Raw genomic sequence first — 23726 nt, 5'->3', positions numbered from 1 at the left:
TGTCTAACTCTTTGCAACCCAATGGACTGCAGTACACCAGGCCTCCCTATCCGTCACTATCTCTCGGAGTTTGCTCAAGTTCATGTCCATTGAACTGGTAATGCTATCCAACCATCTCATCCTCTGTCACCCCCTTCTCCTCCTGCCTTCAATCTTTCCCAGCATCAGGGTCTTTTCTAATGAGCCAGCTCTTTGCATCAGGTGGCCAAAGTATTGGAGCTTCAACTTCAGCATCAGTCCTTCCAATGAATATTCAGGGTTGATTTCCTTTAGGATTGACTGGTTTGATCTCCTTGCTGTCCTTGGGACTTGCAAGAGTCTTCTCCAGCACCACAGTCATAGTTAAGCTCTAACATGGAGTAATTGAGATATCCTAAAAAGTGGGTGGATCATACTGTCCAGGAAACACAAAGTATTAATAGTTGATAATCAGAGATTTCCCAAGGCAAGAAGGCAGCACGAAATCTGGCAGCAAGGACACTGCAGTCCCAAAATTTAGGACTTCAAGCAAGACTTTCCTTTTCTAAAGACAGGAAAATATAAGGCAAGGGCCAGTGCTTAGGTTGCCAAAACTACTAAGGTGGAGATAAAGTTTCTAGGAGCAAGGCAGGAATGTAGCGGGGATGGGGTTCTTGTGGCTAAGTGGCCTCAGTCAAGGGGAGTGTATAACATAAAAAAAAAAAGAAAGAAAGAGGATGCTTTGCATATGTTTCATGTTTATTACCAGTTTTCAGTTACTTAGTTAAATAACTTTTGAACAATGGTGTTTAAATTATGTATCAATTCCCTCAACGGGTGGTATAAGCCACATTTTTAAAAGTAGCATTTGACATCAGGGAGAATCCAATGAACAAGGTAGTCCTGGGTTAACTTAAATAGTGGCTGCTCAGCAGCTTTTTGTTTTCCTCAGTTTGTCCCATATTTTGTCTGCTATCTAAATATATAAACACTGAATCCCAAAGAGTTTTAGCCTTTTGAGGGCTGCCTTAGACTGGGTTCTTCAGAAAGCAGCCTGATGTGAATTCTTTATTAGGGGGTACAATCTCACAGAGAAGGGATAAGTGAAAAGGTGAGGCAAGGAAGTAGGAAGAACCAGTGCAGGGATAGAACTGGTCACCACTTGATGTCAAGAGCTTGCTTGAGTCCATAGGACTGTCATCTGACAATCTGTATAAACAACTACTTCTCTTGACAGTAGATCCAGGGACTTAAAGGGGAATATAGCCCCCAGCACCCATTTCTGGTCCAAGTTAAGTGCATGGGGCCTTAGTTCTCCCCCCACACTTCGCAGTGGTTCTAAAAATGTCCCTGGTTTCTTATACCATGGCCAAAATCGTGATACCTCAGAAAAACAGGATAGGTGCTATCAGGTTTGCCCATATGAAGTAGGTCAGACCCCACCTGGAACAGATTGTCCTAATGGAGGTGGTGGTGGTTTAGTTGCTAATGCTCAGTCATATCTGACTCTTTTGGGACCCCATGGACAAGGCTCCTCTGTCCATGGCATTTCCCAGGCAAGACTACTGGAGTGGATAGCCATGCCCTTCTCCAGGGTATCTTCCTGATCCAAGGATTGAACCCACATCTTCTGCATTGACAGATGGATTTTTTACAACTGAGTCACCAGGGAAACCCATCCTGATGGTAGCTGGGGCTTTACCAAATGGCTAAACTTAGGAAATATCTGATATGTTAGTACAGAACAATTCTATTTTTCGGTTTCACTTTACTGAATTATTTCCCCATGCACTGAAGTTCAGTTACCTAATAAGTATATCTGTAGTACTGGTTAGGATTTTTTGGTGTAGTTACAAATAATGCAAACCTTGAGAGAGAGAGAAGATGAAGAGCTGACAGATGTCGGTAGTAATCTGTAGGATTCCCTTTCTCTACACTTTCTCTTTAACTTAGTCTCTATCTCCCTTGCCTTGTCATGACTCTCCCCTTCCCTCTTTTCTCCTATTCTCCCTTAATGATCAGTCATAGCAGCTTCTCTCATTGTTTTATTCCCAATTTTCCGAATGGATATTTACAATATTTTGATAAATTCATTTTTTCTATTAATTTTCATTGTATTTCTGTAGTTATTTATCCTCTTTTTGAATTGGTCTTCAAAGGATAGTGACTCTGTTTTGGCGCTAAGCCAGTCTCTAAAGGAGTTAATCTGTTAACTAACACATACACAGTTTAAAGAAGTTTCCTAAGAATGATTTTGTGAAGGTAAAAAATCATAAAGGTAGAAAATTTGTGGGCATGATAGTGCTAATTTTTTAGGACAATTCTTCTATGAAGTGTGAAAAATTTTGATAGTGATTTGGAGTTTTACTTTATAGCTTATTTTGTGTTTGCCTTATTTGACATCCAGATTTCTGCCTATTTACTTTCCACAGGGCTCTCTTTAGTTTTTTCTTTTTCCACTGCTTTGTTTCTCTTTATTTGTTCTCTCTCATTTCTCTTCTCTCAATGTCTACTTACATCTCCTCATTTCTTTTCTCTTTCTCTTGACCTCTTCTACTTATTTTCATCATCTTTATTTCCCACTTTTCCTCTCCCAGTTACTCTGTTCCCCACCTTTCAAAAAATTTACTTACTGCTTTTTTGATTTAGTATCTCTTGATTACTCAAGAGAGCTTAGGTTAGGATGAAATACATGTGTAATTTTCTGTACACAAGTTTGAATAAAAGCAAAAGAAAAAATTAAATTGGAATGGGATTGAATAACTTACATATATCATACAAAATTGCTGTCACTTGATATTTACAAAATAAATGACCACAATGTTTCTACCCTTCTGAGTTTTGTAAATCTTCATGTAAACTTGGAGACTGAGAGTTGTTTAGCTTCCTTGTTCCTAATAATAATTTTCCATATCCCCGTGTATGTGTGTGCACACACACATGCATGCATATTTGTGCATAGTAGATTTATTTTGTGACTGACTGAATGTAGTTCCATCACAAATGGATCACATACAGATTTGATAGCTTATTGCCAACTGAAACAAGATTCCCTTGTGATATTGCTTAGGGTCAAATATGAGTGGCTAAGCACACAGGTATGTTAAATCTTGCTACTTACTTTCCAAAGTTAGAAAACAGATTGATTTTCAGGTGATTTTGCCTTGGCCTATTTCAACCATTTCCATTGTAGAAAGCCTTCTTTGTTCTATTATATGATTGGGTTGATGAAAGGAAATGTTCAGATTACATTTTGAAATGTTCAAAATGCCAGATGATTTATTTTTAAGAAACATTTTAATTGAAACACAGCATATAAACAGAAAAGTACAGAAAACATAAGTATAGAGCTCCATGAGTTTTCCAAAAGTAACAAGCACTCAGATTAAGAAGCAAGATATTTCTAGCACCCTAGAAGACCACTCATGCCCCAGCAAACTTCTTTCCCTCCACCCCAAGATAACCACGAGCTTGACTTTTTGAATTCTATTGTCATAGATAAGTTTTGCTTATTTTTGAACTTTATATAAATGGATCAATGCAATATATACTGTTTTTTTCAATGTTGTATGTGAGAGCCATCCACATTATAGTAGATAGCAACACTTTTTTATGTTATGTAGGAGCCTAATTGTATAATTGCTAAGCACCCCACTCCAGTACTCTTGCCTGGAAAATCCCACGGATGGAGGAGCCTGGTGGGCTGCAGTCCATGGGGTTGCTAAGAGTTGGACTCGACTGAGCGACTTCACTTTCACTTTTCACTTTCATGCATTGGAGGAGGAAATGGCAACCCACTCCAGTGTTCTTGCCTGGAGAGTCCCAGGGACGGGGGAGCCTGGCGGCTGCTGTCTATGGGGTCGCACAGAGTCAGACACGACTGAAGTGACTTAGCAGCAGAGAATGCCTACGTTCAACTTTCACAAATATTGCCAAAAATACTCCAAAGTGCTTGTGCCAATTTATATTCCCACAAGCAATATATGAGAGTTTCTAGTCACTCTATGTTCTTCCCAACATTTTGTATTTGAAATATTTTTTAAAATTACTTTTTAAAATTGATAATATATATAACATAATTTGCCATTTAAAAATGTAAATGTACAACTCAGTGGCATTAAATATAGTCACACTGTTTTGCAACCATCAGTATATCCATATCCAGAATATTTTCATCATCCCAAACTGAAACTCTGTACCTATCAAACTAAAACTCCACAGTCTCCTCTTTTACCAGCTCCCATTAACTGCTATCCTTTTTCTGTCTGAATAAATGTGACTATTCTACATACTTCAGATAAATGGAATTGTATATTTGTTCCTTTGAATCTGGCTTAATTCACTTAGCATAATGATTTAATAAATGTTCATCCATATGGTAGTTTGTATCAGAATTTCATTCCTTTATAAGGGTTCATTCCTTTTTAATATTCAATCACTGCATGTACCACATTTTGTTTATCCATTCATTTATCAATTGATCCTTGGGTTATTGCTATCTTTTGGGTATTGTGAATCATGCAGCTCTGAACATGGGTGTACAAATATGTGTTTGAATCCCTGCTTTCAATTCTTTTGGGTGTAGACCTAGAAGCAGGATTGCTGGGTCATATGGTAATTCTGTTTTTAATTATTTGAGATACCCCTGTAGCAGTTTTTTAGTTCCAGTCATTTTGGTATATATGTATAATGGTACTTCTTTATAATTTTAATTTGCCTTTCTTTCCTAACTAATAAATTTGAGGATTTTCATCTGTTTATTAGCCATTTGTATATTCACTTTTCTATTGGGTTGTCCACATTTTTCATACTGTTTTATAGGAGTTTTTATATATTTTGAATATAAGTCTATAATACAATAAAAGAACTACAAATCTCTTCACACATGATGGGTTGAATTTTCACCATCTTAATGATGGTTTTTATTAACAAATATTTTTAATGTTAATATAGTCCAGGTTATCAATATTTCTTTTATGCCTGCCTGGTTCTTTATGCTTTCTTTTTAAAATTTTGATATTGAAATATAGTTGATTTACAATGTTGCATTGTAGTTTCTGTTGTACTTGAGGTGTTGTGGACTGGACTGATCTGTTTCATTCTTCTTTCAGAGGAATTCTTTTGATCTGTTGATTGGGAGTGGTTCCTCTGCTTCATTTTACTTAGATTTCTCTGACTCTATGAGTTGAGGAGAAACAGTAATGTACTGTTCTCTTGGAGGACTGCCTTTATGCAGGAACATGCCTGTTTAGCCTGTGAGAGTCCAATATTTTTGGTGTGAGGGCTATTTTTAGTACAGATGTCTGCCATGTCTTTCCTCAGTGTGTGCTGGCCCTTATTCCCTTGACAGGGGGTGTAATTGTTATTGTCTTGACCACAGTTTGAACCAGATGTTGAAGGGGTCCTCCTCTTTGCTCTGTGCTTGTCAACAGTCTTGCCAATAATGGGGTCTGCTCCCTGGTTATTGGAGTAGAAACCCCCAGATTTGTCTCTGAGCTTTGGCATGATAAAGGCGAGACTGATGTGCTCACCCTGGCAGAGGAGCCACTGAATATTCCTCTGCTGGATTTCTCCACTGAAAAACATGCTATGTGCTGTTTCCTGTCTCCCAGTGTGCAAGTTCACAAAGCACACTTTTGTTGGCACTGCCCTCAGCCCCGCCTCAACCGTGGAAATGCAGGCAGTTGGCTAGTGTTTCCCTCAGGTGCTTTACTCACAAAGTCGCCAGCACAGATCAGTTGTTGCAGATCCACTGAAGTGAAGCACTGGGACCGCTGTAGTCATACGCCTGGACCCATGTGGGAATTCCAGCATCAGCTCAGACCCAGATCCTGCCTGCCTCCCTGCGCTCATGCAGCAAATCCTGTAGCTGCTAACTCTAGACCTGCCCCAGCCACTGCATTTACAAAGCTGCCTGAGGTGGTGTGAATCTTTGGATCTCACAGCCACTTAGACAGTCCATAGACTTCAGCTCAGCTTCCAAAATTGCCAAGTCCTGTGGCCCCTGGGGATTGGCTCAGGTTTCAACCCCTCTCCAAGTGTAAGCAACTTGAAGGGGCTTGTGAACTCCCAGAGCTTTATTGAGGTGGAGTTGAACCGATTATGAACCCACCTAGAATGATGTTGCTTAGGCAGGGCAGTGTCTCTCCCTTCACTCACCGAGGCTTCTGTGGAGGACCCAGGATCTGTTCTGTGTACAACATTAGCTGCAGCTCAGCTCACACTCCAGTCCCTTCAGGCCATTGATGCACAGCCAACCATGCTCCTCTCCCATGGCCTGCCTGCTGAAGTCCAGGTTTCAGCATCCAGCCCCTGGGATTACCAGCAGATGTGTTTTGGGCTGAGGAGTGTAGGGAGGTGGCCAGGACCATCTGTACTGGTCTCTGTCTGTTCTCCCTGCTGTAATCTGTCTGCTGCACCCTCCTCTGAGTCTCTGAAGCTCCCTTTCTGTCCTGGCTGATCTCCCAGCTAGTCAAGGGTGTTCCCAGAGTGAGTAAACCTTTCCTCTTTTTTTTTTTTTGTTTTAATAATCAATGGATCAGTTTATTGTTATAGGTAACTTACTCACAGGGTGGGATCAGGGGGCCCATGAACCAGAAGCATTCACAGCTGCCTCCAACACAGCTGAAGGATGATTGGGACAATTTCACAGTTAACCTAGGGTCTGGGGGGTACATGCTTGGAAACAGGAAGTGCATTCCTAAGTCAAGATTTATGAAGGGGCAGCTAGTCTTATGGGCACTGGGAATACCTCAGTGAAGGTCTTCATTATTATTTAAAGACTAATTGAGCCTAGAGGTAAACCTTTCCTCTTTCACAGCTCCCTCCCAGGGGCTCAGGTCCTATCTTTCCCTCTTCCTTTTTTTTTTTTTTTTAAACCTTTTGTCCTACTTGGTTACATGGTGATCTTTCTTGCCACTTTGGTTGTATGAGATCTTTCCCCAACATTCAGTATATTTTCTATAAGAATTGTTCTGTTTATAAATGTAATTTTGATTTATCTGTGGGAAGAGGTGCGCTTCCTGTCCTTCTATTCTGTTATTTTGATCTCCTCTTCCTATGCCTTGTGTTTAGAATATATTATTTGATACTTAAACTCATGTAGATACTGTTCTATGCTATACTTTAAAGGCTTTGTCATTTTACTTTTCAGATTTATATGCAGAATATATCTAAAATTTATTTTTTACAGTATGAGATTAAAGTCAATATTTCCTGTTTTCATGCATATGACCAATGGGCCTTTTCGACTTGTCAGGAAAGACTGTCATTTATCCAGCTTAATATGGTTCATCTTGCCTTTGATATAAAACAAATTCCTTTATATAGATCTGTTTCTGGGACTATTACTGTGATCTTTCTTTTTGTCTGCTGTAATACAAAACCCCTTGTCATAAATATGGTAGTTAAGTAGGTCTTAATATAAGTCTTCAGATTTTGTTTATCTTTTAAAGATTGTCTCAGTTATTCTTGATCATTTGCATCTATATGAAACTGTTAGAATCAACTTGCCAGTTTCTACAACTAAAACCCAGTTACCTTTGATTTGGATTGCATTAAAATTATAGCTTTATATATACACAGAATTTTCATATTTACAATATTAAATCTTCTAGTCTATGATATGGTATATTCTTTCTTTTATTTAGGATTCTTTGATATGTCTCAGTATCTTACACATCATTACTGTTTTATATGCACTTGTTTTATTAGTCATTGAGAAAGATTAAAATTTTATTCTCTGTGGATTTATCTAATCTATCATTTTTGTTGTTCTGTACATTTTTCCTTTATATAAAGAATTAAGTGGTAAAATTTGGGGACTGTTACATCTTTTTATGCATAGAGCCCTTTATCATGATAAAATATCTATATTTTCAACATTGCTTTTGGCATGGCCTACAAATTATCTGAAAAATTATCTGTTTTGGTATTCAGAAAATTTCATTTACTTTTATTTCAAAAATATATTTTAACTAGCTATAGAGCCCTAGATTTGAAGTTTCATTGCATTATCTTGTCTTTTACTTCATTTCCTTTGGGAAGCCAAAGAATATTCAATGGAGAAAGGGTAGCTCTTTCAATAAATGGTGTTGCGAGAACTGGAAAGTCACATCAACAAGAGTGAAACTAAACCACTCTTACACCATACACAGAAATCAAATACAAATGGATTTTAGACTTGACTATAATACCTAAAACCATAAAAGTCCTAGAAGAAAACATAGATAGGAAACTTTTTGGCATCTATCTTAGCAATATCTTTCTGGATATGTCTCCTGAGATAAGGGATACAAAAAACAAAATTAAATGGACTATATTAAACTCAAAAACTTCTTCACAGTAAAGGAAATAATCAATAAAGCAACTGTCCAAATGGAAGAAGATATTTGAAATCATATATCTGCTGCTGCTGCTTCTAAGTTGCTTCAGTCATGTCCAACTCTGTGTGACCCCATAGACGGCAGCCCACCAGACTCCTCTGTCCCTGGGATTCTGCAGGCAAGAATACTGGAGTGGGTTGCCATTTCCTTCTCCAATGCATGAAAGTGAAAAGTGAAAGTGAAGTCGCTCAGTCGTGTCCAACTCTTTGCGACCTCATGGACTGTAGCCTATCAGGCTCCTCCATCCATGGGATTCTCCAGGCTAGAGTACTGGAGTGGGGTGCCATTTCCTTCTCCATCATCTAATAAGGAGTTAATATCTAAAAATACAAAGAAGTCATACAATACCAAAAAAAAAAAAGAAAACCTGATTTAAAAACTGGCAGAGAGCTGAACAGATATTTTCCAAAGAAGACAGATAGATGGCCAAAAGGCACATGAAAAGATACTCAGCATCAATAATTATTAGTGAAATGGAAATCAAAACCATAATCACAATTTATCTCATACCCATCAGAATGGCCAGAATGGCTATTATCAAAAAGAACACAAATAACACGTGTTGGTGAAGATGTGGAGAAAAGAGAACTCTTGTAAGTTGTTGGTGGGAATGTAAATTAGTATAGTCACTACGGTAAACATATTGAGATACCTCAAAAAATAAAGAATGGAACTATCATATGATGTAACTGTTCCACTTCTGAGTATTTATCTGAAGAATACCAAAACGAAATAGATACATACACCCTTGTATGAATTTCAGTATTATTTATAACAGCCAAGATATAGAAGCAACCTAAGTGCCTGATGAATGGATGGATAGATAAGATGTTGTATACACAAACAGAGATAGACAAGACAGAGAGATGTACAAACACACACACAGGAACAATTCTCAGCTATGAAAAATAAAATTTTGCCACTTTTGACAACATATGTGGACCTTCATAGTATTATGATAAATGAAATGTTAGATGGAGAAAGACAAATACTGTGTAATTTCACTCACACGTGATGTATAAAAATAAAGACCATGCCAAATACTGAGTGTAATGTGGTTACCGCAGGGATAGAAGTGTATAAGGAAAACAAAATGGGTAGAGGGAGTCAACTATATGTTGATGAATAGAAACTAAATTTTTATTGTGTAGCATACTTTAGTGTATATAGAAGTATAAATATAATACTCAACATATCAAACATATGTTTTAAGCAAATGTTACCTCAATAAATTAATCATTTGGCTATATTTGTGTGGGTCTATGTCTAGATTCTATTCTATTCCAATCATCAGTATGCATATTCCTTGCCAGGTCCATACTATCTTGATTATTACAGTGTACTTTTTAAAAATATTTTAGTATCAGAGTGAGTCCTCCAACTGTATTTTTCTTTTTCAAAACATCCATTGTTATTCTTATACCCTTGTTTTTCTAAATAAATTTTCAAGTCAGTTTTTCTCCATCTACAAAAATCTTGAAAGGATTTTCATTAAAAATGCATTAAGTATACAGGCCAATTTGTGGAAATTTGACATCTTGACTATATGGGCCATGTTTTCTTACATCTTGACATATCTAGTAGTTTTATTTACTGTGGTAGTGAATATTCTAAATGTTACATTGTTAAAAAAAATAAATAAATGTGACATTGTTGAATGTCTGAATTTTTTCATCCTCTCTGAATGATGTTGGATTTTGTTTTCAGAAAAGAGAAATAAGTTGCAAATGAATTTGATGCCCCAAAGCCTCTTTTTAATATTTTCCAAGGGAATTCTAAGTTAAGCTTTACTCCATGGAAGAGTTCAACTGTACTACAACGGAGTGATTTCTCTGAAACTTCCAGTGAATGTCGCTAGTATCAACAATGTCTCTCTGTTCTGGCTGGTTGGAACTTTTTCATCACTTATATGAACTCTAGATACTACTTAGTTTACATCTGTCTAGTGATTTTGTGTGCAGCCATATAAGGTTTTATGTTATGCATTTGAAAGTGATAGCTATATAAATATCTAGAGCTTTTATTCTGCATAGCTCTTGCTTTTCCAAAATTCTGCCTTAAAATTTCCAGCCTCTTCAGTATCTCTGAACTCTAAACTTGTCAACTCAACAAGGCCACTGAGGATTGTTTGGATTCTCTATATCTATACCTTCATTGTGGAAATTGCCTCCAGGTTGAAAGCTGAAGCTCTCATGGGGCTCACCTTTTTAGTTTCCCTTCCCTCAAGGATCCCAGTTCAATGCTAATTCATTGTCCAATGTGTGGATATACTTGGTCAAGTTTTCTAATTATTTATGGTGGGAAAGTGTGGTCCTTTTACTACAGTATAGCCAGAACAGATGTCACATAATAGTTTGCTGCTTAAAATTGTCATTGTATCTGAATTAATTGGGATAATTGCCAGCAATTCTCTTTCTGAATTTTCATTAGATTAAATACAAAGGTAATGCTCAGTTCACTTCAGTTCAGTCGCTCAGTCATGTCCGACTCTTTGCGACCCCATGAATCGCAGCACGCCAGGCCTCCCTGTCCATCACCAACTCCCGGAGTTCACTCAGACTCACGTCCATCGAGTCAGTGATGCCATCCAGCCATCTCATCCTCTGTCGTCCCCTTCTCCTCCTGCCCCCAATCCCTCCCAAAGGTAATGCTAGTAATATTATAATATTGATTTGACCAATGAAAATAAAATCTCCCAATTATAACTATAGACAACTTATCCCTTTGGGCTAATCTAGCACAGTTGCACCATTTTTGCTGTGTTCATATACAGTGTACAGTGACACATCCTTCCATTCCTTGGATATTCTCACTTAATTTGTCCAAATATTCTCAGTTCAGATAAGAAGACTTCCATAATTGTTTCTCAAACTTGAATATTTCCATCATCCCAAAAGTTAATTCAACAGCAGGACTCTTCCAGGGACTTCCTTGGTGGTCCCATGGTTAAGACTTCATCTTTCAATGTAAGTGGATCAGGTTCGATCACTGGTCAGGGAGCTAAACTCCCACATTACCTGGGGCCAAAAAACAAAAACATATGAAACAGAAGCAATATTGTAACAAATTCAATAAAGACTTTAAAAATGGTTCACATAAAAAAAATCTTAAAAAAAAGTGAGACTCTCCATGCTTAATTCATGTGGTACCATTCATATAGACTCCACTCATTATGGAGGTCTTTGGCATAAGACAAGCCATATGAACACTTTAAATGTTTAAGTGTCATGCAAGACAATGAGAAATTGAAGAACTATTCCAGTTCAAAGCAGACCAAAGAGACATGACAACTAAACCTAATCCATGATTTTAGTTAGGATACTTGATTAAAAAAAATTGAAATGAAGGAAAATATTGGCAATATTTGAGTATAGTGCTTATATTAAAATGACAGTGAAATTACAGAAATTAAAATATTAAGTGAAATTTTCTAAGTTTGATAATTTTTACTTTTTTGTATAAAAGAATACCCTTTTTTTAAAATTTTATTTTATTTTTATTTTTTTATTATTTTTTTTCTTTTTTTATTTTATTTTATTTTTTTTTAAACTTTACATAATTGTATTAGTTTTGCCAAATATCCTTTTTCTTGGGGGATATATGCTGTAGTGGAAGAGTAAATACATGTGTGAGCATGTGCAGACCAATGAGATGAAATGTTAATATTTGGTGAATCTAGGAAAACATTGGTAGAAATAAATTTATCATTAAAATTTTTATATCTTAGAACTTGTTTTAAATATAAAAATGCTGAAAGCAAACCAAATAAAACCAAACATAACACTCTTCTTGCAAAAGAAAATAGATCTATATGTCAGATTTGCTCTAGTATCTGATCAGTCCTTAGAACATTTTTTATATTTTTGGATCCTCATAGTATCTACTATCTTTATAACACAAGCTTGATTAGAGTATGTTTTTTCTTGTTTTCCAATGTGTGCATCTTATTTTTCACAATTGGATAGGCTACTATAGGATATGTTCTAGTTTCTGTCTGATTTATATATTCCCTTTGCAGTAAGGAAGGTTTTGAGCACAAAGAATTTAGTGAATAATTCTTGAATTTGGTAAGTTTGCATGAATTTTGTAGCTTGGCCAAATGATAGCTTTGTCTTTTGCAGTCTGGGAGTATCTATTATCATTTGTACTGAAGTTTTACTTCCTAAATGATTAAGACAGTCATTTATTCCTTCTCCTTTTTAAATGCTTCTAAGATTTGGAGAAACTCAAAGGGAGTTTTGCCAGGATGAAGAAGTATTCTAGAGCACATGAAGAGGTCACTATTTTTTTTTTTTTTATGTATAAAGTAGGTCATTCTCTCTGTACTTTCATCCCTAGGCCCAGTTAGAAATTCAAAAGTGGAACCTTACTGAGTTGTTCTAACTGAAAGAGCGTGAACAAAGCACTAAATATTAGTGAAGCTCAAAAAATTTCAGTAGAGGAACCTCTTTTATTTTTAACTGTCAAAGGACCTAGTAACATTTAACTAATGTTTTATTTTTATGGAATGTCTACCAAGAATATTGGAGGGGCGTTCAGAAGGGTTTCTTTGTATTGGGCTAGTTCAGAGCTGTAATCGATCTTAAAAATTCAGAGTAGCCATATTTGTTACTAGTACAGTACATACATTTCATCATCAAAGCCATACGCATTGGATCTGTCCTGGTAATTCAGACAAGTGTAAATAGTAATGGGATAAGTTAGCCTAAACTAAGGATGTGATTTCATTTTGATTAGGTGACTTTGTGTCCTGGGCTGTTTTGTATCCACTCATCCAAATAAGAGTAACAATTAATTATCCATGATGAATAGCCAGCTCTGCTAGCTTCTTGGAAAAAAATTATATATATTATATATAATGTATATATTTGACAAATTGATTTGTTTATATTTAAGATATATAATGTATTGTTTTGATATATGTATACATTGTAAAATAATTACCACAATCAAACTAATTAACATACCCATCATGTCTCATAGTTACCATATTTTTATGAACAGTCACCTTATCAAAAAGTAATCATCCCCTCAAAATTTATTTTAAATTGATTTGTAGCAGCAAACAAATATTAATACTGATATGGCACAAAAATTATTTATCTGTGTAGAATCTTGTTAGGAAAAGACATATTGCTTTATGAATACAGAACTTAAGCAAAGGGAGTTGTTAAGAGCTCTCACTTGCAATGAAAATATTCTCATATTTGTCTTCTTTATGAATATTTTGCTTCAAGAGGTGAGAATTTTTTTACAGCTATGTTATTTAAAGTATAGACCATGAATAATGTTACTTATTTTCAGAATTTAGAATGCTAGAAAGAGCTTTGGATCCACTGTAAACAAAAAATAAAGTTAGACTAGTTACTAAATCATAAATTTTCTTGAATCTATTAGAGAATAGAGGTTGAAGAACAACCAAACAGCCTGAAATCTAAGGAAATAAAGGATCTTCCAAGGGGACATAAGGTGCAAATACTGGATCACATCTGGAAGAGCACTGGATTAAAGAGAGGCTAGATGCCATATAAATAAATTTTAAAACCAGGTAATATGTTAAAGAGAATTCTAAGGACTGATATGGATGACAAGGTGAAAATATAGAACCCCGGGGATCCTGGACACAAACACAGTTTGAATACACCTGTAACCTTTATTCCATGAGTGCTCATTGTGAACTAGAGTTGGTAATATGAAAACGCCTCTGTCAGTGGTGTTGGGGAAAAAAATAAGGATTTATGGAAAATACTCGATAAATCCAAAGGAGAGAGAAATAGAAAACGGCAAAGAACTGAAGGAAGAGATAGTAGATCATAATCCAACAATATAAGTAATTATATCAAATGTAGATGGTCTAAACATAAAAATTAAAAGGCAGAGATTGTTATTTTGCTTATAAGAAATCCACCTCATGTATAAAGATATAAAATGTTATAAAGTAAAAGGGTAGAAAAAGACACACCATGTAAATAGAAAAGTTCAAATTTGATAGAAATTTTTGGCTGAAAATCAGCAAAATATAGAATAAAGGGACAATAAGACCGGGAGCTGACTGTGGCTCAGATCATGAACACATTATTGCCAAATTCAGACCTAAATTGAAGAAAGTAGGGAAAACCACTAGACCATTCAGGCATGACCTAAATCAAATCCATTATGATTATACAGTGGAAGTGACAAATAGATTCAAGGGATTAGATCTGATAGACAGAGTGCCTAAAGAACTATGGATGGAGATTCATGACATTGTACAGGAAGCAGTGATCAAGACCATGCCCAAGAAAAAGATATGCAAAAAGGCAAAATGGTTGTCTGAGGAGGCCTTACAAATAGCTGAGAAAAGAAGAGAAGTGAAAGGCAAAGGAGAAAAGGAAAGATATACCCATTTGAATGTAGAGTTCCAAAGAATAGCAAGGAGAGATAAGAAAGCCTTCTTCAGCGATCATCGCAAAGAAATAGAGGAAAACAATAGAATGGGAAAGACAAGAAATCACTTCAAGAAAATTAGAGATACCAAGGGAACATTTTATGCAGAGATGGACACAATAAAGGACAGAAATGGTATGGACCTAACAGAAGCAGAAGATATTAAGAGGAGGTGACAAGAATGCACAGAAGTATACAAAAAAGATGTTCACGACCCAGATAATCGCGATGGTGTGATCACTCACCTAGAGCCAGACATCCTGGCATGTGATGTCAAGTGGGCCTTAGAAAGCATCACTACGAACAAAGCTAGTGGAGGTGATGGAATTCCAGTTGAGCTATTCCAAATCCTGAAAGATGATGCTGTGAAAGTGATGCACTCAATATGCCAGCAAATTTGGAAAACTCAGCAGTGGCAACAGGACTGGAAAAGGTCAGTTTTCATTCCAGTCCCAAAGAAAGGCAATGCCAAAGAATGCTTGAACTAGCACACAATTGCACTCATCTCACATGCTAGTAAAGTAATGCTCAAAATTCTCCAAGCCAGGCTTCAATAGTATGTGAAGCATGAACTTCCAGATATACAAGCTGGATTTAGAAAAGGCAGAGGAACCAGAGACCAAATTGCCAACATCCACTGGATCATCGAAAGAGCAAGAAAGTTCCAGAAAAACATCTACTGCTTTAATGACAACGTCAAAGCTTTTGACTGTGTGGATCACAACAAACTGCGGGAAATTCTTAAAAAGATGGAAATACCAGACCACCTGGCCTGCTTCCTAAGAAATTTGTATGTAGGTCAAGAAGCAACAGTTAGAACTGGACATGGAACAACAAACTGGTTCCAAATCGGGAAAGGAATATGTCAAGGCTGTATATTGTCATCCTGCTTATTTAACTTATATGCAGAGTATATCATGAGAAATGCTGGGCTGGAAGAAGCTCAAGCTGGAATCAAGATTGCCGGGAGAAATATCAATAACCTCAGGTATGCAGATGACACCACCCTTATGGCAGAAAGTGAAGAAGAACTAAAGAGCCTCTTGATGAAAGTGAGAGAGGAGAGTGAAAAAGTTGGCTTAAAGCTCAACATTCAGAAAACTAAGATCATGGCATCCAGCCCCATCACTTCATGGCAAATACTGGGGAAATAATGGAAACAGAGAGAGACTTTATTTTTTGGGGCTCCAAAATCACTGCAGATGGTGACTGCAGCCATGAAATTAAAAGATGCTTGCTCCTTGGATAAAAGCTATGACCAACCTAGACAGCATATTAAAAAGCAGAAACATTACTTTGCCAACAAAAGTCCATCTAATCAAGGCTATGTTTTTTCCAGTAGTGATGTATGGATGTGAGAGTTGGACTATAAAGAAAGCTGAGCACCAAATAATTGATGCTTTTGAACTGTGGTATTGGAGAAGACTCTTGACAGTCCTTAGGACTGCAAGGAGATCCAACCAATCAACCCTAAAGGAAATCAGTCCTGAATATTCATTGGAAGGACTGATTCTGAGGCTGAAACTCCAATACTTTGGCCACCTGATGTGAAGAAGTGAGTCATTGGAAAAGACCCTGATGCTGGGAAAGATTGAAGGCGGGAGAAGAAGGGAATGACAGAGCATGAGATGGTTGGATGGCATCATTGACTCAATTTATATGAGTGTAATAAACTTTGGGTGTTGGTGATGGACAGGGAAGCCTGGCATTCTGCAGTCCATGGAGTTGCAAAGAGTCGGACATGACTGAGCGATTGAACTGAACTGAGCTCTCAACCAAGTTGTTTTTTAGAGAAAAACTGACAAAGCAGCAATGGCATATAGTTCTTTTCTAGTGCACATGAATCATTAACCAATGTAGGTCATATTCTGGCTTCTAAAACATATCTAAATAAATGTTGTTCAGTTGTGAAGTCATGTACAACTCTTTTTGACCCCACGGACTGCAGCATACCAGGCTTTCCTGTCCTTCACTATCTCCTGGAATTTGCTCAAATTCATGTCCACTGAGTTGGTGATTCTAATGATCTCATCCTCTGTCATCCCCTTCTCCTCCTGCCTTCAATCTTTCCCAGCATCAGGGTCTTTTCAGTGAATCAGATCTTTGCATCAGGTGGCCAAAATATTGGAGCTTCAGCTTCAGCCCTTCCAATGAATATTCAGGGTTGTTTTCCTTTTAGAATTGAGTGGTTTCATCTCCTTGCTGTCTAAAGGACTTTCAGGAGTCTTCTCTGCACCACAATTTGAAAGCATCAGTTCTTCATCACTCAGCCTTCTTTATGGTCCAACTCTCACATCCGTACATGACTACTGGAAGAACCATAGCTTTGACTATAGGGACCTTTGTCAGCAAAATGATGTCCCAGCTTTTTGATATACAGTCTAGGTTTGTCATAGCTTTCCTTCCAAGGAGCAAATGTATTTCAATTTCATGGCTGCTGTCACCATCCATAGTGATTTTGGGGCCCAGAAAAGTAACACCTGTTACTGCTTCTACTTTTTCTCCATCTATTTGCCATGAAGTTATGGGACTGAATATCATGATCTTAGTTTTTTAAATATTGAGTTTTAAACCAGTGTCTTTACTCTCCTCTTTCACCTTCATCAAGAGTCTCTTTAGTTCCTCTTCACTTTTTTCCTTTAGAGTGGTATCATTTATGTATCTGAGGTTGTTGATGTTTCTCCCTGCAATCTTGATTCCAGTTTGTGATTCATCCAACCTGGCATTTTGAATAATGTACTCTTCCTGTAAGTTAAAGAATCAGGGTGACAATGTACAGCTTTGATGCATTCCTTTCCCAATTTTGAACCAGTCCATTTTTCCATTTAAGGTTTAAGCTATTGCTTCTTGATCCACATACAAGTTTCTCAGGAGACAGGTAAGATGTTCTGATATTCCCATCTCTTTAAGAATTTTCCAAAGTTTGTTGTGACCCACACAGTGAAAGGCATTAATGTAGTCAATGAAGCAGAAGTAGATGTTTTTCTGGAATTCCCTTGCTTTTTCTATGATCCTACAAATGTTGGCAATTTGATCTCTGGTTCCTCTGGCAAATAAATCCAGTTTGTACATCTGAAACTTCTTGGTTCATGTACTGCTGAAGTTTAGCTTGAAAGATTTTGAGAATAACCTTACTAGAATGTGAAATGAGCACAGTTTTCCAGTAGTGTGAACATTCTTGACGCTGGCCTCCTTTGGGATTGGAATTAAAACTGACCTTTTCCAGTCTTGTGGCCACTGCTGAGTTTTCCAAATTTGCTGACATATTGAGAGCAGCATTATAACAGCATTAACTTTCAGGATTTCAAATAGCTCAGTTTGAATTCTATCATCTCCAGTAGCTTTGTTTGTAGTAATGCTTCCTGAGGCCCACTTGACTTCACACTCTAGGATGTCTGGCTCTAGGTTTGTGACCACTCCATCATGGTTATCCAGGTCATTAAGACTTTTTTGTACAGTTTTTCTATGTATTCTTGCCACTTCTTCTTAATCTCTGCCTCTATTAGCTCCTTACCATTTATGTCCTTAATCGTGCCCATCCTTGCATGAAATGTTCCCTTGATATCTCCAATTTTCTTCAAGATACATTTAAAAATAAAGAAGAATGGAACTGGAGGAATCAACGTGCCTGACTTCAGGCTATACTACAAAGCTACAGTCATCAAGACAGTTTGGTACTGGCACAAAAACAGAAATACAGATCAGTGGAACAAAATATAAAGCCCAGAGATAAATCCACACACCTATGGACACCTTATTTTTGACAAAGGAGGCAAGAATATACAATGGAGAAAAGACACTCTCTTTAACAAGTGGTGCTGGAAAGACTGGTCAACCACTTGTAAAAGAATGAAACTAGAACATTTTCTAACACCATACACAAAAATAAACTCAAAGTGGATTAAAGATCTAAAGGTGAGACCAGAAACTATAAAACTCCTAGAGGAAAACAGGCAAAACACTCTCTGACATAAATCATATCAGGATCCTCTATGACCCAACTCCCAGAGTAATGGAAATAAAAGCAAAAATAAACAAATGGAACCTGATTAAACTTAAAAGCATTTACACAACAAAGGAAACTCTAAGCAAGGTGAAAAGACAGCCTTCAGAATGGGAGAAAATAATAGCAAATGAAGCAACTGACAAATAATTAACCTCAAAAATATACAAGCAGATCCTGCAGCTCAATTCCAGAAAAATAAATGACCAATCAAAAAATGGGACAGAGAACCAAACAGACATTTCTTCAAAGAAGACATACAGATGGCTAACAAACACATGAAAAGATGCTCAACATCACTCACTGTCAGAGAAATGCAAATCAAAACCAGAATGAGGTACCATCTCATGCTGGTCAGAATGACTGCTATCCAAAAGTCTACAAGCAATAAATGCTGGAGAGGGTGTGGACAAAAGGGAACCCTCTTACACTGTTGGTGGGAATGCAAACTAGTACAGCCACTCTGGAGAACAGTGTGGAGATTCCTTAAAAAACTGGAAATAGACCTGCCTTATGACCCAACAATCCCACTGCTGGGCATATACACCGAGGAAACCAGAATTGAAAGAGACTCATGTACCCCTATGTTCATCACAGCACTGTTTATAATAGCCAGGACATGGAAGCAACCTAGATGTCCATCAGCAGATGAATGGATAAGAAAGCTGTGGTACATATACACAATGGAGTATTACTCAGCCATTAAAAAGAATACATTTGAATCAGTTGTAATGAGGTGGAAAAACTGGAGCCTATTATACAGAGTGAAGTAAGCAAGAAAGAAAAACACCAATATAGTATGCTAACACATATATATGGGATTTAGAAAGATGGTACAGTCCATCCTAAAGGAGATCAGTCCTGGGTGTTCATTGGAAGGACTGATGCTGAAGCTGAAACTCCAACACTTTGGCCACCTCATGAGAAGAGTTGACTCATTGGAAAAGACCCTGATACTGGGAGGGATCGGGGACAGGAAGAGAAGGGGACGACAGAGGATGAGATGGCTGGATGGCATCACTGATTCGTTGGACGTGAGTCTGGGTGAACTCTGGGAGTTGGTGATGGACAGGGAGGCCTGGCGTGCTGCGATTCATGGGGTCGCAAAGAGTCGGACACAACTGAGCGACTGAACTGAACTGAACTGAACTGAATCATTACCTATCCTCACCCGAAAGTAAAAGAGAAAGAAAGACTATGGTATCTATATAAGGAGATATATATTTAATTTACTTAATTTTAGTAGTGAATTTGTAATGAACATGAAGTGTAGACATCTCTTGGAGATCCTTATTTCATTTCATTTCCTTTTAATATATACCCATAGGTAGGACTGGTGAATCATATGGTAGGTGGATCATATGGTAGTAAATTTACTTGATATCTTTCTTTTTTCTTAATATAGGCATTTTATTGCTATGATCCTTACTCTGTATACTGCTTTTGCTGCATCCTATAAATTTTGTTATGTTTCCATTTTTGCTTCAAGATAATTTTTGCTTTTCCTTTTGATTGCATATTTGACACATTTGTTTCAGGACTGTTTTTTAATTTCAAAATGTCTTTGGATTATTCAGTATTCCTTATGTTAGTGATTTCTAGTTTCATACCCTTGTGTTTGGAAAAGTTATATGGTATGATTTAAATGTTTTAAAATTTTCAAACATTTGTTTCATGACCTACGTATTGATCCATCCTGAAGAATGTCCCATATGTACCTAAGAATAATGTATGTTATAAGGCTCTTGGGTGGAATGTGCCATATATATCTGTTAGGTTTATTTGGTGTAAAGTATAATTTAAATCTAATGTTTCCTGATTTTCCTTCTTGATGATCTATCCATTTTTAAAAGTGGGCTATTGAAGTCCAGTACTAGTATCATATTGTCTGTTTCTCACTTCAGACATGTTAATATTTGCTTACTACATTTATGTGCTCCAGTGCTGGGTGCATATAATAAAATTGTTATATCCTCTTGAGGAATTGATCCTTTTGTCATTATACAGATGACCCTTGAGTAATGTAGGTTTTAATTGAATTCTTCCATTTACATGTGGATATTTTTCAGTAGTAAATACTGGATACTATACAATCTGCAGTTGGTTGAATCCCTGGGTGTAGAAGAACCATGGATATAGAGGGAGGACAGTAGGTTTTGTGTAGTCTAACTCCCAGATTGTTTGGCATTCAACTCTATAATGACCTCCTTTTTTTCTTGTTAGCATTTTTGTTTTAATGTCTATTGTGCCTGGTGTAAGTGTGGGTACCTCTGCTCTCTTTTGGTTTTCATTTGTTTACAACATCTTCTCTCTGTGTCCTTGCTGTTTCCTATAGACAGCAGCTTATAAAGTATAAGGTAGTTAGGTTTTGTTTTTTTATCCATTCAGATACTCAGTGAGTTTTGATCAGATAACTTATCCAATAAATTTAAGGTAATTATTGATAGGCAAGAACTTACTATTGCCATCTTTAATAATAATAATAATATAATTATTGTTACTAATAATAAATATTATTACTAATAATAATAATTATTAAGTCCCTGGGATTCTCCAGGCAAGAACACTGGAGTGGGTTGCCATTTCCTTCTCCAATGCATGAAAGGAAAAGTGAAAGTGAAGTTGCTCAGTCATGTCTGACACTTAGCAACCCCATGGACTGCAGCCTACCAGGCTCCTTCGTCCATGGGATTTTCCAGGCAAGAGTACTGGAGTGGGGTGCCATTTCCTTCTCCAAATATAATATTATATTATATATAATATTATTATATATAATTATTATTATTAATAATAATTCTTTGGTGAATGTTTTGTAATTCCTTTTATCCTTTCTTCATCTCATATTGTCTTCCTTTATGAACTGATGATTTTACATTGTGGTATATCCTTTGATTCCCTGCTTTTTATTTTGTATATTCTACTATAGGTGTTTGTTTTGAGGTTACCCTGTGACTTATGTGAAATATCTTATAAGATGTTTGTATAACATTTATTCATGTATTTGTTATATAATATTTTGTTTTATATTCATATAAGTTTGTTAATGTTTTCTACACCTTCTTGGAACTTCTCATTTTGTTCTTGTAGTATTTTCCTGATATCATTAAATTGTTCGTCTGCATTCTTTTGTATCTCTCTAAGTATCTCTAGAACAATTATTTTGAATTCGTTGTCTAGAGGTTTCTGTATTTTCATTTATTTGGGGTCAATAACTAGAAGTTTATTGTATTCCTTTGCTGCATTCATATTTTCCTGGTTCTTTATGATCTCTGTAGCCTTATGTAGGTGACTGAGCATTTTAAAGAAGCCACCAACTCTTCCAGACATTATGAAGTGACTTTCGAAAGGAGAAACCTTCATGTATGAATGGGGACATGCTTGACCGTGTGTCTAGTGATGTAGTGCATTGAATACGGATGGTGTATTTTGACTCCGGGTCCAGGGAGCATGGATACTTGTTGGTTTACGCCACTGTGTTCCACACCATCTATAGCTGTGTGGTCCTTGGCAAGCACTACAGAGGTTTCACAGAGACTCAAACAGCAGCATAGTTCTTCAGCAGTGACTTCAGGTCCAGTTGCTAAGGCCTAAGGCAGGCAATTGAATGGTGTGCCCGTGCTTGATGGTGGGGGCCAGCTGCTGGTGCCTGCATAGAGCCAATGACAGTTGCAAACACAGATGCAGTGGTGGGATCTCAGGAAAGCAACAAGGGTCAGGGCCAAGTGCAGATATGGGCAGATATAGAGGCTTGAATATTCACCATGCAGTACCAGTTGGTTTTCTGATTCTCGCTATGGGCACATGGTAGAAGATACCAGTGTTGGAAGTCAGATTCAGGGAATACAGGTGCCCAATTGGAATGGCTAGCAGTAGGTGAACCCAGTGGTGTAGGCTGGAGACAGGGTATAGGGCTGGATTTGGGTCCACATATGGCTGTCTGCATGCTCTCCTGTGACTGCATGGTCTCTTCATGGGCACACAAATGGCAGGGGAAGCTGGTGATAGGGAGTCAGAACAGGAATGTACAGGGGCATAGATGGAGGGGCTAGCAACAGATGAGCTCAGTGGTGCAAGTCAGTGAGAGAAGACAGGTTCAGATCCAGACCCACAGTTAGCTGTGGGAGGCCTGGCCCTCAGTGCCCTCCGTGGCTGTGGGGTATCCTTACTGCTGCTCACACAGCACTGGAAGCCTGTGATGGGGGTTGGGCTTGCTGCATGCAGGGGGACATCATGGGAATAGTTGAAGATGAGCCAGTGATGCAGGCCAGTGACTGGGAATGTGGCCGAATCTGGGCCCACAAGCTGCCTGGGCACCTTGGCTATGGACACCCGCTTTTGGAGCTGTAAGGTCTTTTCAGGAGTGCGCACATGGCAGTAGAGGCCGGTGACCAGTGTCAGGCCTGCAGCATGGACATGACCGGGGATGGAGCTACCTCCAGGTGTGTGCGTGATGGTGGGGGTCAGCTGTGGAGTTCTAGGCTGACGTGTTGAGGTCACACAGCCTGAGATGCCTGGGCTGTTGGGGTGGTGCAGAGGTAGGGAGCAGTGAGGGACTCAAGCACCTGGTATCAGCAAACATGAAAACATGTGGAGCCAAACCTAGTGAAATCTGCAGGAGGTCTGTGGTGGCTGTGTGGACTACTGGTGAAAACTGCTGAAATTGTCTCCAGGGCAGGTCACTGGTTACCATGTTTGCTCCCACTGTGTAGCAATCATAGCCCCTGCTTTTCTTCCTTGTTGCTAAATGTCTCTTGCATCTCAGCTTTGTCATCTCTGGGTGGAATGAACCAAAGCAAGTCCTTCTTATACTGCCCTATGAGGCTGGGGAAGCTGGTCTCTTACCCCATTCTTCTTTTATGATGAGAGAAACTCTATCTTGCTGAGGAAGTCCCCCTTAGAGCTGATCAATGCTGGTTTTGGAGATGGAATGATTCAGGCAACATGGAACTGTTTCC

This window comes from Bubalus kerabau, chromosome X (genome assembly GCF_029407905.1).
Source record: "Bubalus kerabau isolate K-KA32 ecotype Philippines breed swamp buffalo chromosome X, PCC_UOA_SB_1v2, whole genome shotgun sequence".
NCBI lineage: Eukaryota > Metazoa > Chordata > Mammalia > Artiodactyla > Bovidae > Bubalus > Bubalus kerabau.
The sequence above is the reverse complement of the archived record's forward strand: the minus strand, read 5'-3'. Positions refer to the sequence as shown.